Here is a 13,692-nt window from a genome sequence, read left to right on the forward strand (position 1 = left end):
GTAAGTGGAACCAGACAACAGGAGCTCTACCACATGAAGCCTCCTCTCCTGGAATCAGTCCAACATGCAGCTCACCGGGTACAAGGTGGAGACAGACAAAATCTAGATATATGAATTCCTTCTTCAGCTGTTCTCCTTAAAAAGTCCTCAAATGAGGTATGGAGCAGTGATAAAAGCATCACCAAGGAGCCCCAAATGCACTCGATAATGCTAAGCTTCCTTCTCACTCACACGCATGTGACCTTTAAAGCATTATCTTGGAGGATTATTGAATTACTACCATAGGCTGCAAGACCAATGCATATAGATACAATGGTTAAGTTTTGCTGCCCAACAACTGAAAAACTTTCCATAGAGTATTATCCAGAATGTCTCTGAATCATATACTGTACACCTGTTGGTAAAGTTTTTTTTGTTACTATGACAATACTGAAACTTACCCCCTCACCAACCACAAACAAATCCTGTGACTTAGCTCATTGTGCCCGTGGCAACAGTAAAGTGGGTTGTGTCAGCCCTGTAAATCCCTGGGTGTGGATAAAGACTAAGAGAAACACATTAGAAAATGGGCTGACGATCAGAACACCACAGAAACATTCCCTCAAAGTCTATGATGGTGGTCAAAATCTTGGACATCTTCGGAGAGCAGGTAAGAATGGTTTGGAAAACGTTATTGTTGTGGTGGGAATGTTGGAAGGCTCTGTGTTAGAAATTGTCCCTAAAGGCTTGTGTGAGAAACACCCACATATGGTTTCTCTTAGATTGTTGACAGAGACGCTTCTTTCCCAATGCACTAAAACAATATATAAGTACTGAATCCATTCCAGAATGACAAGCCTTCTTTTTTGGTAATAATGTCTTGGGTGGGAAATATGGTTACAAAAAAGCAGAAGTTCAAAGGATTTGGGAGAAGAATTGGTCACGGGTCAAACTGTACCTACTGCATTGAGATATTCCCATCTAGTTAGATTGACACCAGTCCTCTAATCAAAATGACAATCCAGTTCCATCCACCGTGATCCTCTAATCAGGGCCTGCTCTGTAAACTCAACTCACAACTGCTTATTATCATCACTGAAACCGCAGCCAAACATTTACTCTTCAGCTGTAATAGGCCTGATTACTGCCCACTGTCATTCTCACAAACAAAAAAGAAAGACGATAGACATAGTAGACCACTGTTTATAGTACTGCTTCCAGTGACAGGATCATTGTATACTTAAATGTATATGCATATAAATGTGTAAATTGATCTGTGATATGTAAGTGTTGGATTGTATCTATTGTGATATTACATTGATGTGTGTGTTTGTTATGTTGGGTGTACTGTATGTGTCTGTGGGGGTGGGGTAACTTTTATTATGCTTTCTTGGCCTGAGCTCACTTCTAAAAGTGATGTCAATCTCACTGACCTGCTAACATGAGGACCAAGTATGTTTCGTAAAATGGGTACTGTTTAAGACATTGTTGTGTAAATCTACTTTATTGCCTCTGCAAAACTCAAAAAGGCAAACATTTTCCTGATGTTTTTGATACATTTTTACATTTACTGTTTATTGAAGTTTCATAACCATTATTCAATCATATGGAATTCATTGGTGCCTGACAGGACGAAATGGTGAGGGTGTGAGGGGAAATGTGTGCAGAAAATGAACATTACTTTCATGGCATGATACCCTAACGAAAGACTAATGATGATTCACTCAATTCCCCTGATTGCCCGCGCTCCTGCTGCTGTTTCCTAAACTCAATGTTCCACTAGCCCATAAAAAAATAAATCACGAAGTAGCTATGCATCTGCAATCATCATCGGCATCAAACCCAAGTAGTATATACCAATGCAAAGCCATCACATTCATTCATATGCGAAGACTCAATAACACATTGAAGCCAAATGAAGTTGGTTAAGATACTCCGAGTCAATATACACATAAGGAATTCCCCTCGATCACCCATTGAAAAAGTGCCAACTTCGTCGTCAATGTTGAGTTATACAGAAATCACAAAACATGCAGAAAAGCTGCTGTGTTGTTCAATGTACATGTAACCAGGTCAAAAGTCCCAACCTGCGGTTCGCAATGCTCCCATGTAGGGAAATAGAGCCTGCAAGAAGAGCCCTGTGGCTCCAGGCTATTCATCATGCGAAATATGGGTCCCGGTGTCCAAGTAGGCTAAACGTAGCGATGTGTGTGGAAAACATTTAACTTGTTTAGTATAGTCAATTTGTAACGCCACCCACTAGTTGTAGCTGTATAGTCCGTCTGTTTGTTGTTGGTCTTGGCTAGCTTAATGTTCCGGTAGGTAGTTATCTAGCACTCACTCACATGGCTGTTAGCACCATCATGAACAAGGGCATGAGGGAAGCCGTACAATATTACGTTTTTCTATGTAGCGAAAACGCTCTGGAACAGGCAATGATGAAAAGTAATCTTTAGACGTTGTACTTCTCTTAAATGTAATTGACTAAAACTAGCAGACAACAAGAAAATAGCGTTAGAAAAAGGTGACGTTTTTTGCAGTGAGCCAATGGGATAACCTAAGTAGCCACAGGTAGTTTACGCCATAGGTGGGCAGGGCTGCGACCTACCTAATAGACGCTTTTCCAGTACACGACACACTGACGCCAAACACAGATGCGCGCAACTATTGGCAGCAGTAAAAAGCCATCGCCATCAGCGCCCATTCAACATAGCCTAGATTTAAGTTTTTATTACTTCTAAACAAAATAACCTTTTGGGGTTCTCATACGTTTACAATGATGTTTTGATTGTTGCTTGAACATACGCTTACATTGATGTTTTGATTCTTGCTTGAGATAAGATTATGTTTGGTTGTGATTTTTGCAAAATATCTATTTTGGATGCAGCAGCTGTTAGCTAGAATGCTAAAAGCTCATTGATATAGGCTGTAGCAAAAGCTAGCCAAAGAGCCATTTTACTGGTTGAAGTTTAACTGTTTTTTAAAAAGTATAATGCAGTTGATTTGCAATGATGACACAAGCATTATGTTGGGCAGGACATTCATACGAGCCTTAAAATCCAATTATAATCCGAAAGTAGTGTGAAATGAACTCATAAGCAAAATTTAAATATTGTTATTTTTTTGCTGGCGTTCTATAACTCCCCCTTGTTCTGCTACCAACTTGCGCACATCGCCCTTGTGTGACAATGTTTGCAAACACAGAAGGGGATATATAGGTCGTTATCCATATAATTAGGAATTAGACTACTAGAATGATCATGAACCTTCTTATTATGGTCTAAAGGTCAGCGATGTTTGTCAACCATGATTTGCCAGTGCTGTGATAACATATTAGCGGTGTTCGAATACCCATACTAACATACTGTATACTACATACTTAATGAGTATATACTACATACTATTAGTTAATTTTAGTATACTGTAAACGAACGGTATCCTTTCAGTTGAGTGTACTAGCGCTTCGCCTGTCTACTGGAAGTTGATGCTGTTGTTATGCAACCTCTTGCTAGCTTGTTAGCATAACAAATGACTAGCTAGACATTTTACGATTTCGGGTGTTTGTAAATTCAATCTGGAATGCCAGAGTGCGTTCATAAATCCAGAGCGTTCGCGCTCGTAGTGTCCAGAGCACACATTGGATGCTCTGGCCAAGGTGTAGGGTTGATCCGAGCGTTCTGACTTCACAATGGCAGTCAAACACCCAAGCTAACTGGCTAACTTGCTAGCTACTCCCAGACACAAATGAGAGAACACCTCACTCTGACCATTTTACTCGCCCTAGCAGAGCTGGTTAGGCTGTTTACATGGTATCTAGAGCATTTGTGACTGTAACTGCTTTGCCACTGCTTTTTTGCCGACGTTTACTGACACCGGCCGTTGAGCGTTTGTAAATTCATCAGTTATTTTGCACTCTGGCACACTCAGACTAGAGTGCTTTGAAATCAGAGTAGATAGCCAGGATTAACGATGTCCATTGAGAACGCACGACTATACTACATAGCTAAGAATGACGTGAATAATCAAGTCAATAAATGTTGAGTAGTTAGTTAAATAGCATATAGTTAATATACTGCCTGGCAAGTTCAATGTATTAGTAGCCAACTAACATTAGGTAGCTAGCTAACATACCGGTACATACTGCTGTAATGCTATGCGGTTTGTAAGGATAGCGTAGCTAACACATTGTCAGCCAACATAATGTGTAACGTAACTTATTTGAAAAGTCATTACCCAATTACATTGCTCAACATTTTCTTAACATTTGTCATAATTAGTTAAAGCAATGAATTTGTATCTGCTCTCATTGGACTCCGTCTGCATATTTTCTGCCATTTTCTTCAAATCTGAAAACATTGTGAAGTCACGCCCATTTTCTGAAAAATTGCATTATGGGCCCTAAAAGTACGGAAATAGTGTTCACTGCTTGTATACTTTGTATTTTCGTGAATTTAGTATGACATCTGGGAACTTTTGGCATAATAACTATATCCATACTATGACCAATAAGCATGCTACATACTCAATTTACTTCACAAATAGTATGGTTAGTGCAGTTAGTATGAGTGTTCAAACACAGCTAACGTGTAAAATAATGAATGTGAAGAATTGATCTGCACTGTATATGTGTTAGCTAGCTAGCCAGCCCATTTAAGAGGAATGATTCGAATAATTGTTTTAATTAACTGGCAATATCCATTCAAACAATGCAGTCAATCCACAGCCATACACCAGATGAAATCATTTGATGATAGGACATTTATGGTCTGTTAACATATATTTTAGAGGCTATTTATACAGAACATTTGTATAAAACCCATATAAACTGTATTTATAATTATCTGACAATATTTTGGGGTGACTATAATTCCATTACAAAATTTCTGACATCACATGCCTTACTTTTATTTTCCTGCATAAGTAACAGTAGGAAATGTATCACCTATGCCTCTACTGCCATTCATTCCAATTAGGCTGGTTTTGGATTTCTCCCTGACCAAGATGGCTTCCATTTTGGCCCCATTACGGAACTTTGAGGGTTTATGACACAGCCCCTCCAGTAATTTAATAGGATCTCTATGTCACTATCAATAAACATCACAATAAGGCATTGTTAAATAAAAGTTAACTATTTGGTTGTGATGCCTTGTTCATGTGCTAGTCGGAACATGGACATTTCCGACTTGCTAACTGGTTGTAGTTATACAGGTGCCACGTTCAACGAGTCAGCAAGTCGGACGTTTCTGAGTTTCCTAGTTCCGACTAGAATGTGAATGGGGCATACAATCATCACTTCTTGAAAATTATAGTCAGAACTACACATTTCGATTATTCCATGCAAAAAATTGCTTAATGCCAGGGCTCTTATGAGATGTTTGATTTCATTTTCAATTGCATTAATGTCAGCAGGGTTGGGTGGGTTACTTTCTAAATGTAATCCGTTACAGTTACAAGTTACATGTCCACAATTGTAATCAGTAAAATAACTTTTGGAGTCCCCAAACTCAGCAACGTAATCTGATTACATTCAGTTACCTTTAGATGATTTTCCCCTTAGAAGGAATTCGAAGAAGACAAAAATGTATGTTACCAATTGAACCACATCTATTGCAGGATAAATCAATGTTAAAGTTTATATAGCTGGCCATATATGGATGTTACATTTTACCTTATGGGTTGGTTATGTAGGCTTCTTCTAACCCATCACTTTCTACTACATATAATAATACGATTAAATTATATATTTACATTAAAAACCAAAGTCTATCAGAATTCCAGTCATTCCAATAAATGTTACACCTTGATCTTCAAGAAAAGGACTTGGAAATATGGAAGTATAGATTAGCCAAATTGGTTTACCTGAGCATAACCCCAAAACTATTAGCCAGCCCTACTCTGTTGTTTATGATTTTGTTGTCATGGAGGATTCGAATTGGGGGAAAAATGCTGCGCTCATGGAATGGCATGCTTTGAGCACTAGTGGAAAGTCCTATTTTCATGTGAAAAATGAATTCCATATGCTGCATTTGCTATAGGCGTATTGTTTAACTTTTTGTTGGTGAAGCTTTGATATCTTGATAATATGCAGCTGTTTAAAGGACAAATCCACAGATGAAACAATAACAAAATGGACGCCCCGCCTGTTTTAGTAAAAAGCTGAGGGATGGGCCTGGAGAAATGTAACCACTCTCAGATTAATAGACGGAGCTATGGATGCAAGGACTGACCATCCATGATATAACAATTATTGTTTTAACTATGTTATGAGGCTATACAGTGTTTGTTTACAAACATTGGAGAAAAACAAGCGTATAATTTGGGTTCTCATGGAGTGTGACAGTTCAACTAAGCTCATGAGGCATTTATAAGTTATATTCTTCAAGAATCAATGGATATACACAGTTGAAGTCAGAAGTTTACATACACAGGTTGGAGTCATTAAAACTCGTTTTCAACCACTCCACAAATTTATTGTTAACAAAGTATAGTTTTGGCAAGTCGGTTAGGACATCTACTTTGTGCATGACACAAGTAACTTTTCCAACAATTGTTTACAGACAGATTATTTCACATAAATTCACTGTATCACAATTCCAGTGGGTCAGAAGTTTACATACACTAAGTTGACTGTGCCTTTAAACGGCTTGGAAAATTTCTGAAAATGATGTCATGGCTTTAGAAGCTTCTGATAGGCTAATTGACATCATTTGAGTCAATTATTTGGGTATTTCAAGGCCTACCTTCAAACTCAATGCCTCTTTGCTTGACATCATGGGAAAATCAAAAGAAATCAGCAAAGACCTCAGAAAAATCCTTGTAGACCTCCACAATTCTGGTTCATCCTTGGGAGCAATTTCCAAATGCCTGAAGGTACCACGTTCACCTGTACAAACAATAGTACGCAAGTATAAACACCATGGGACCACAAAGCCGTCATACCGCTCAGGAAGAAGACACGTTCTGTCTCCTAGAGATGAACGTACTTTGGTGCGAAAAGTGCAAATCAATCCCAGAACAACAGCAAAGGACCTTGTGAAGATGCTGGAGGAAACAGGTACAAAAGTATCTATATCCACAGTAAAACGAGTCCTATATCGACATAACCTGAAAGGCCACTCAGCAAGGAAGAAGCCACTGCTCCAAAACTGGCATAAAAAAGCCAGACTATGGTTTGCAACTGCACATCGGGACAAAGATCGTACTTTTTGGAGAAATGTCCTCTGGTCTGATGAAACAAAAAGAGAACTGTTTGGCCATAACGACCATCGTCATGTTTGGAGGAAAAAGGGGGAGGCTTGCAAGCCGAAGAACACCATCCCAACTGTGAAGCACGGGGTGGCAGCATCATGTTGTGGGGGTGCTTTGCTGCAGGAGGGACTGGTGCACTTCACAAAATAGATGGCATCATGAGGAGGGAAGATTATGTGGATATTTTGAAGCAACATCTCAAGACATCAGTCAGGAAGTTAAAGCTTGGTCGTAAATGGATCTTCCAAATGGACAATGACCCCAAGCATACTTCCAAAGTTGTGGCAAAATGGCTTAAGGACAACAAAGTCAAGGTATTGGAGTGGCCATCACAAAGCCCTGACCTCAATCCTATAGAAATTTGTGGGCAAACCTGACTCAGTTACACCAGCTCTATCAGGAGGAATGGGACAAAATTCACCCAACTTATTGTGGGACGCTTGTGGAAGGCTAACCGAAACAAGTTCAACAATTTAAAGGCAATGCTACCAAATAATAATTGAGTGTATGTAAACTTCTGACCCACTGGGAATGTGATGAAAGAAATAAATCTGAAATAAATAATTCTCTCTACTATTATTCTGACATTTCACATTCTTAAAATAAAGTGGTGATTCTAACTGACCTAAAACAGGAATTTTTACTAGGATTAAATGTCAGGATTTGTGAAAAACTGAGTTTAACCTGTTGGGGCTACAGGTTAGCAATGAACCCCGAGCCGGGATTGCTAACAAGGCTGGAAATTCAAAACATCAAAAATCTAATAATTTCAATTTCTCAAACAATCAACTATTTTACACAATTTAAATGATAAACATCTCCTTAATCTAACCACATTGTTCGATTTTCAAAGAGGCTTTACGGCAAAAGCATAAAGTTAGATTATGTTAGGACAGTACATAGCCACAAAAGTACAAACATCCATTTTCAATTCAAGGTCAGGCGTCACCAAAAGCAGAAACCAGCTTGAATTATGCACTAACTTTTGTCAATCTCCATCAGATGACACTCCTAGGACATTATGTTATACAATACATGCATTTTTTGTTCCATCAAGTTCATATTTATATCCAAAAACAGCATTTTACAGTAGCGTGAAATTCAGATTTTTTTCTTCTCTGAAATGCTTCCGGTGAACATAACAAAATTCCTATTCGAAAACATTGGTAAATTATAATATTGTCATTCAAAGAATAATATATTATCATCTCGTAATTGCTACCGAATGGCCAGATCTCAAAATAACTTTACTGGGAAATCACATTTTGCAATAAACGGGGTGCTATGCTAAGAACAACAGGCTATGCTATACAGTTAGCATCATCTAAAATCGATAATAACATTGTAAATATCCCCTTACCTTTGATTATCTCCATCAGAAGGCAGGCATCCCAGGTCCGGAAGGCATCCCAGGTCCGGAACAAATGTGGTTTCTTTTGACAAAGTTCATAATTTATGTCCAAATAACACCAAGTACTTAGCGTTCATTATGCTCCCACAAAACGTGGTGGGGGGACTGTAAAATCACGCCGAAAAGCTAAAAAAACCTAGTAAATAATCTATTTATGTTCGTTCAAACATGTCAAATGTTGTTTAGCATTAATCTTTTGGTCCATTTTTAACGTTAAACATCAGTAATATTTTCACACAACCTATCCTATGTCTAGATAAACAATGAAGACAAAACTCACGTTTCTCAGATTTATGCGCAGGCGCAAAAAAATGAAGTGATGACATGTCAACTTCCTTGGATTCTAATTTGCTCTCTGTTTATCATAGACGCTTCAAACAACTTTATAAAGATCGTTGACATCTAGTGGAAGCCGTAGGTGTTGCGAAATGAATCCTTTCTCACTATGGTATCTATAAAACAATGACACTAAATAGTACAGTCACAAAATTCACATTTTTTTGGATCTATTTTTCACAGGTTTTTGCCTGCAATATGAGTTTTGTTATACTTACAGACACCATTCAAACTGTTTTAGAAAATTCAGAGTGTTTTCTATCCGAATGTGTTAATAATATGCATATCCTAGCTTCTGAGTTGGTGTAGGAGGCAGTTAAAAATGGGCACATATTTTTTTCAAAATGTCTCAATACTGCCCCCGAGCCCCAACAGGTTTTAAATGTGTTTGGCTAAGGAGTATGTAAACTTCTGACTTCAACTATATATATATATATATATATATATATATATATATATATATATATATATATATATATATATATATATATATATGAAGTACCAGTCAAAAGTTTGGACACACCTACTCATTCAAGGGTTTTTCTTTATTTTTACTATTTTCTACTAATGAAGACATAAAAACTATGAAATAACACATATGGAATCATGTAGTAACCAAAAAAGTATTTTACACTTTTTTTATATTTGTGATTCTTGAAAGTAGCCACCCTTTGCCTTAATGACAGCTTTGCACACTCTTGACATTCTCTCAACCAGCTTCATGAGGTAGTCACCTGGAATACATTTCAATTAACAAGTGTGCCTAAAAATGTATTTGTGGAATTTCTTTCCTTCCTAATGTGTTTGAGCCAATTAGTTGTGTTATGACAAGGTAGGGTCCCGTGTGGCTCAGTTGGTAGAGCATGGTGTTTGCAACGCCAGGATTGTGGGTTTGATTCCCACGGGGGACCAGTACGGAGAAAACATTTTATGCATTCACTACTGTAAGTCGCTCTGGATAAGAGCGTCTGCTAAATTACTAAAATAAAAATGTAGGGGTGGTATACAGAATGTAGCCCTATTTGGTAAAAGACCAAGTCCATAATATGGCAAGAACAGCTTAAAAAGGCAAAGAGAAACGACAGTCCATCATTACTCTAAGAAATGAAGGTCAGTCAATCCGGAAAATTCCAAGAACTTTTACTTTTTTTTCAAGTGCAGTATGATGAAACTGGCTCTCATCAGGACCACCACAGGAAAGGAAGACCCAGAGTTACCTCTGCTGCAGAGGATAAGTTCATTAGAGTTAACTGCACCTCAGATTGCAGCACAAATAAATGCTTCACAGAGTTCAAGTAGCAGACGCATCTCAACATCAACTGTTCAGAGGAGACTGTGTGAATCAGGCCTTCATGGTCGAATTGCTACAAAGAAACCACTACAAAATGGACACCAATAAGAGGAAGACACTTGCTTGGGCCAAGAAACATGAGCAATGAACATTAGACCAGAGGAAATCTGTCCGTTGGTCTGATGAGTCCAAATGTGAGATTTATGGTTCCAACCGGTATGTCTTTGTGAGACGCAGAGTAGGTGAACAGATGATCTCTGAATGTGTGGTTCCAACATGGAGCAGGAGATGTGATGGTGTGGGGGTGCTTTGCTGGTGACACTGTCAGTGATTTATTTAGAATTCAAGGCACACTTAACCAGCATGGCTATCACAGCATTCTGCAGCAATACACCATCCCATCTGGTTTGTGCTTAGTGGGACTATCATTTGTTTTTCAACAGGACAACATACCTCCAGGCTGTGTAAGTATATTTGACCAAGAAAGAGAGTTATGGAGTGCTGCATCAGATGCCTTGGCCTCCACAATCACCTGACCTCAACCCAATTGAGATGGTTTGGGATGAGTTGTACCGCAGAGTGAAGGAAAAGCAGCCAACAAGTGCTTAGCATGTGGGAACTCCTTCAAGACTGTTGGATAGGCATTCCAGGCGAAGCTGGTTAAGAGAATGCCAAGAGTGTGCAAAGCTGTCATCAAGGCAAAGGGTGACTACTTTGAAGAATCTAAAATCTAAAATATGTTTTAATTTGTTTTACACTTTTTTGGTTACTACATGATTCCATATGTGTTACTTCATTAGTTTTGATGTCTTCACTATTATTCTACAATGTAGAAAATAGTAAAAATAAAGAAAAACCCTTGAATGAGTAGGTGTGTCCAATCTTTTGACTTGTACTATATATATAATTTACAAGTCCAAAAATTGATGTAGCAACTACAGATTGCCCCTTTAAGTCTATTAAAAGTGTGCGAGTTTGAACATGTGTCTATTAGGCCTATGGATAACAAAACATTATCAGCATGAATTAGATTGACCAATAAAAGCCCCAGTTTTATTCCATAGGCTGAGATCCGCTCTGTGCAGCTGTTGCAAGATCACATTTTTCACTGGCTGTCCACTGGTTTCAAAAGCAATGATTGATAGGCAGCTTAAACTTCTTGAAATCAACCATTATTGGGTTTAAATACACATTTAGATTTGTGAACAGCCATCTACAACAACCACAATCTGTAAGGTGCAAATACCTAAATGAGAGAGCAGCAGTGTGATTCACATCAATGCGCTACGTAGATAACAATAATAAGTGATATCCGTATCACCGTAGACTACAACACTGCTGTCATCCTTACCTCCACGCATTTATTCAAGTTGGATAATCTTTGGATGCCGACAGCAGTCCTACCATTGGAAGACAACTTGGACTGTAGCCTACAAAAGCCTATTCCTGCTCTTTTCCAGCGATCCATCAAACCCATTTGGTGTGACATCATAGTGTCCTCTGACATCTGGTCAGACTCGCTCAGGTGGAACAAACTTAAACTTGCTCCTTTTTTCAATGCTGATTTGAATGTCACTGAGAAAACAGAGAAGCCTAGTTACCGTGACTCAACGATCACGTGGAATTTGACTGCGGCCATGACCCGTGACTGCCGGTGTGGTGGTAATACGGTCACCATAGCAGCCCTAATGATGATAGTTAGTCCGACTGACAACTTTACCAGGAGGAAGTCTTGCCGATGTCAGGCTCTTTGCTAAAGCCCTATCTCTGATGAAGCAAGCTACATGGCACATGTTGTTTGCTTAGCTAGCTAGCTAGCTACATGCCAAATGAATAGGCTACCTTCATGTAGGCCTATCTGAAAAAACATGATCAAGCATACAGTTACTTGCTATATAACTCTGATGATAGAGCTACAGTGCCTTCACACTCTTAGAAAAAAGGGTTCCAAAAGGGTTCTTCCACTGTCCCCATAGGAGAACCCTTTCTTGTTCCAGGTAAAACCCTTTTTGGTTGCAGGTAGAACTATTTTGGGTTCCATGTAGAACCCTTTACATAGAGGTTTCTACATGGAACCCAAAAGAGTTCTACCTGCAACCAAAACGTTTGTTTTACCTGGAACAAGAAAGGGTTCTCCTATGGGGACAGTGGAAGAACCCTTTTAGGTTCTAGATAACACCTTTATTTCCGAAGACTGCGAAAATTATTCCTACCCCTTGACTTGTTCCATATTTTGTTGTGTTACAGCCTGAATGCTAAATTGATTACATGGGGGGGTTCTCACCCATCTAAACACAATACCCCATAATGACAAATTGAAAACATGTTTGTAGATATTTTAATAAATGTATAGAAAATGAAATACAGAAATATCTCATTTATATAAGTATTCACAACCGCTGAGTCAATACATGTTAGAATCACCTTTGGCAACAATTACAGCTGTGAGTCTTTCTGGGTAAGTCTCTAAGAGCTTTGCACACCTGTATTGTACAATATTTGCACATTATTATTTTTTTAATTCTTCAAGCTCTGTCAATTTGGTTGTTGATCATTGCTAGACAGACAATTTTAAGATTTTGCCTGTGCTTAGCTCTATTCCGTTTCAAGGCGTCATAAAAAACAATGCACCCCCCATCTCCAAAGTCAAAACTATTTTCACACGACCCTCCCCTTGTATTGTAAAATAAATTGAACACTCTGCCCTCATAGAATTAACTCAAAATAATGTTTAGACTACTTTTCTGTTATGGCACAGTTGATGACACGCAGGCCTACGGGCCAGAAGGTTGAGGGTTTGTCGACCAATTTTTTAAGTGACAAAGAATGCACAATAAAGTCGGAGACCAATTTCCATTGTGGTTCCTACATTTGCTGCAGAATACAGTATGCTACAGTAATTTAAGGACTGAATGTGCATCCAGTTTACACATCTCCATCTGGCTTTTGGGTGTCACCTTGTTTTTTAACATAGCTACATCTATGGGCTTTTGTGTTTTTCTTTCATGCGTAATGTGCGGTAGACTATATCATAGGCTATGTATTGGATAAAGGCAGACTCATTTGGGCTTTTTGGGGCTTGGGTTCATAAAATGCCTTTAATGTAGGGCTCATAAAATGTATTTAATGTATGGCTCATCAAGCTTCAGTAGCATCAGACTTGAATTTTCATGCCAATCAAATCTCTAATCAAATCCAGACATATTAATATGCATTATATGCTTTAGAATGACACTTCCGGTTTGGGCAGGAAATACTGGGTTATTGGGAAATATTCAAACCTAGTCTGTAGCTTATTCTTTAGATGTTTGGGGCTGCTGGTGAACCATGATGTGCAGGTATAATCACAGTGACACTGGACTAGCACACTTGCCAGAGTCTTTACGGTGTCTTTAGGTTTCCATCCCATTGGCTACAGATTTTCATG

The 13,692-nt window shown here is 38.6% G+C and overlaps 1 protein-coding gene across 1 annotated transcript in view; it reads left to right on the top strand.

Moving 5' to 3' along the window:
* The first annotated feature begins 497 nt into the window (after window positions 1-497).
* Window positions 498-13,692, top strand: part of LOC106579983 (uncharacterized) — a 32,494-nt gene continuing 19,299 nt past the window's right edge. The window contains exon 1 of the mRNA XM_014160471.3: window positions 498-649. The gene's annotated coding sequence lies outside the window, so the exon portion shown is untranslated. The remainder of the gene's footprint in view (window positions 650-13,692) is intronic.

The sequence above is a fragment of the Salmo salar genome, chromosome 20 (genome assembly GCF_965601325.2).
Source record: "Salmo salar chromosome 20, fSalSal1, whole genome shotgun sequence".
NCBI classification, from domain to species: Eukaryota; Metazoa; Chordata; class Actinopteri; order Salmoniformes; family Salmonidae; genus Salmo; species Salmo salar.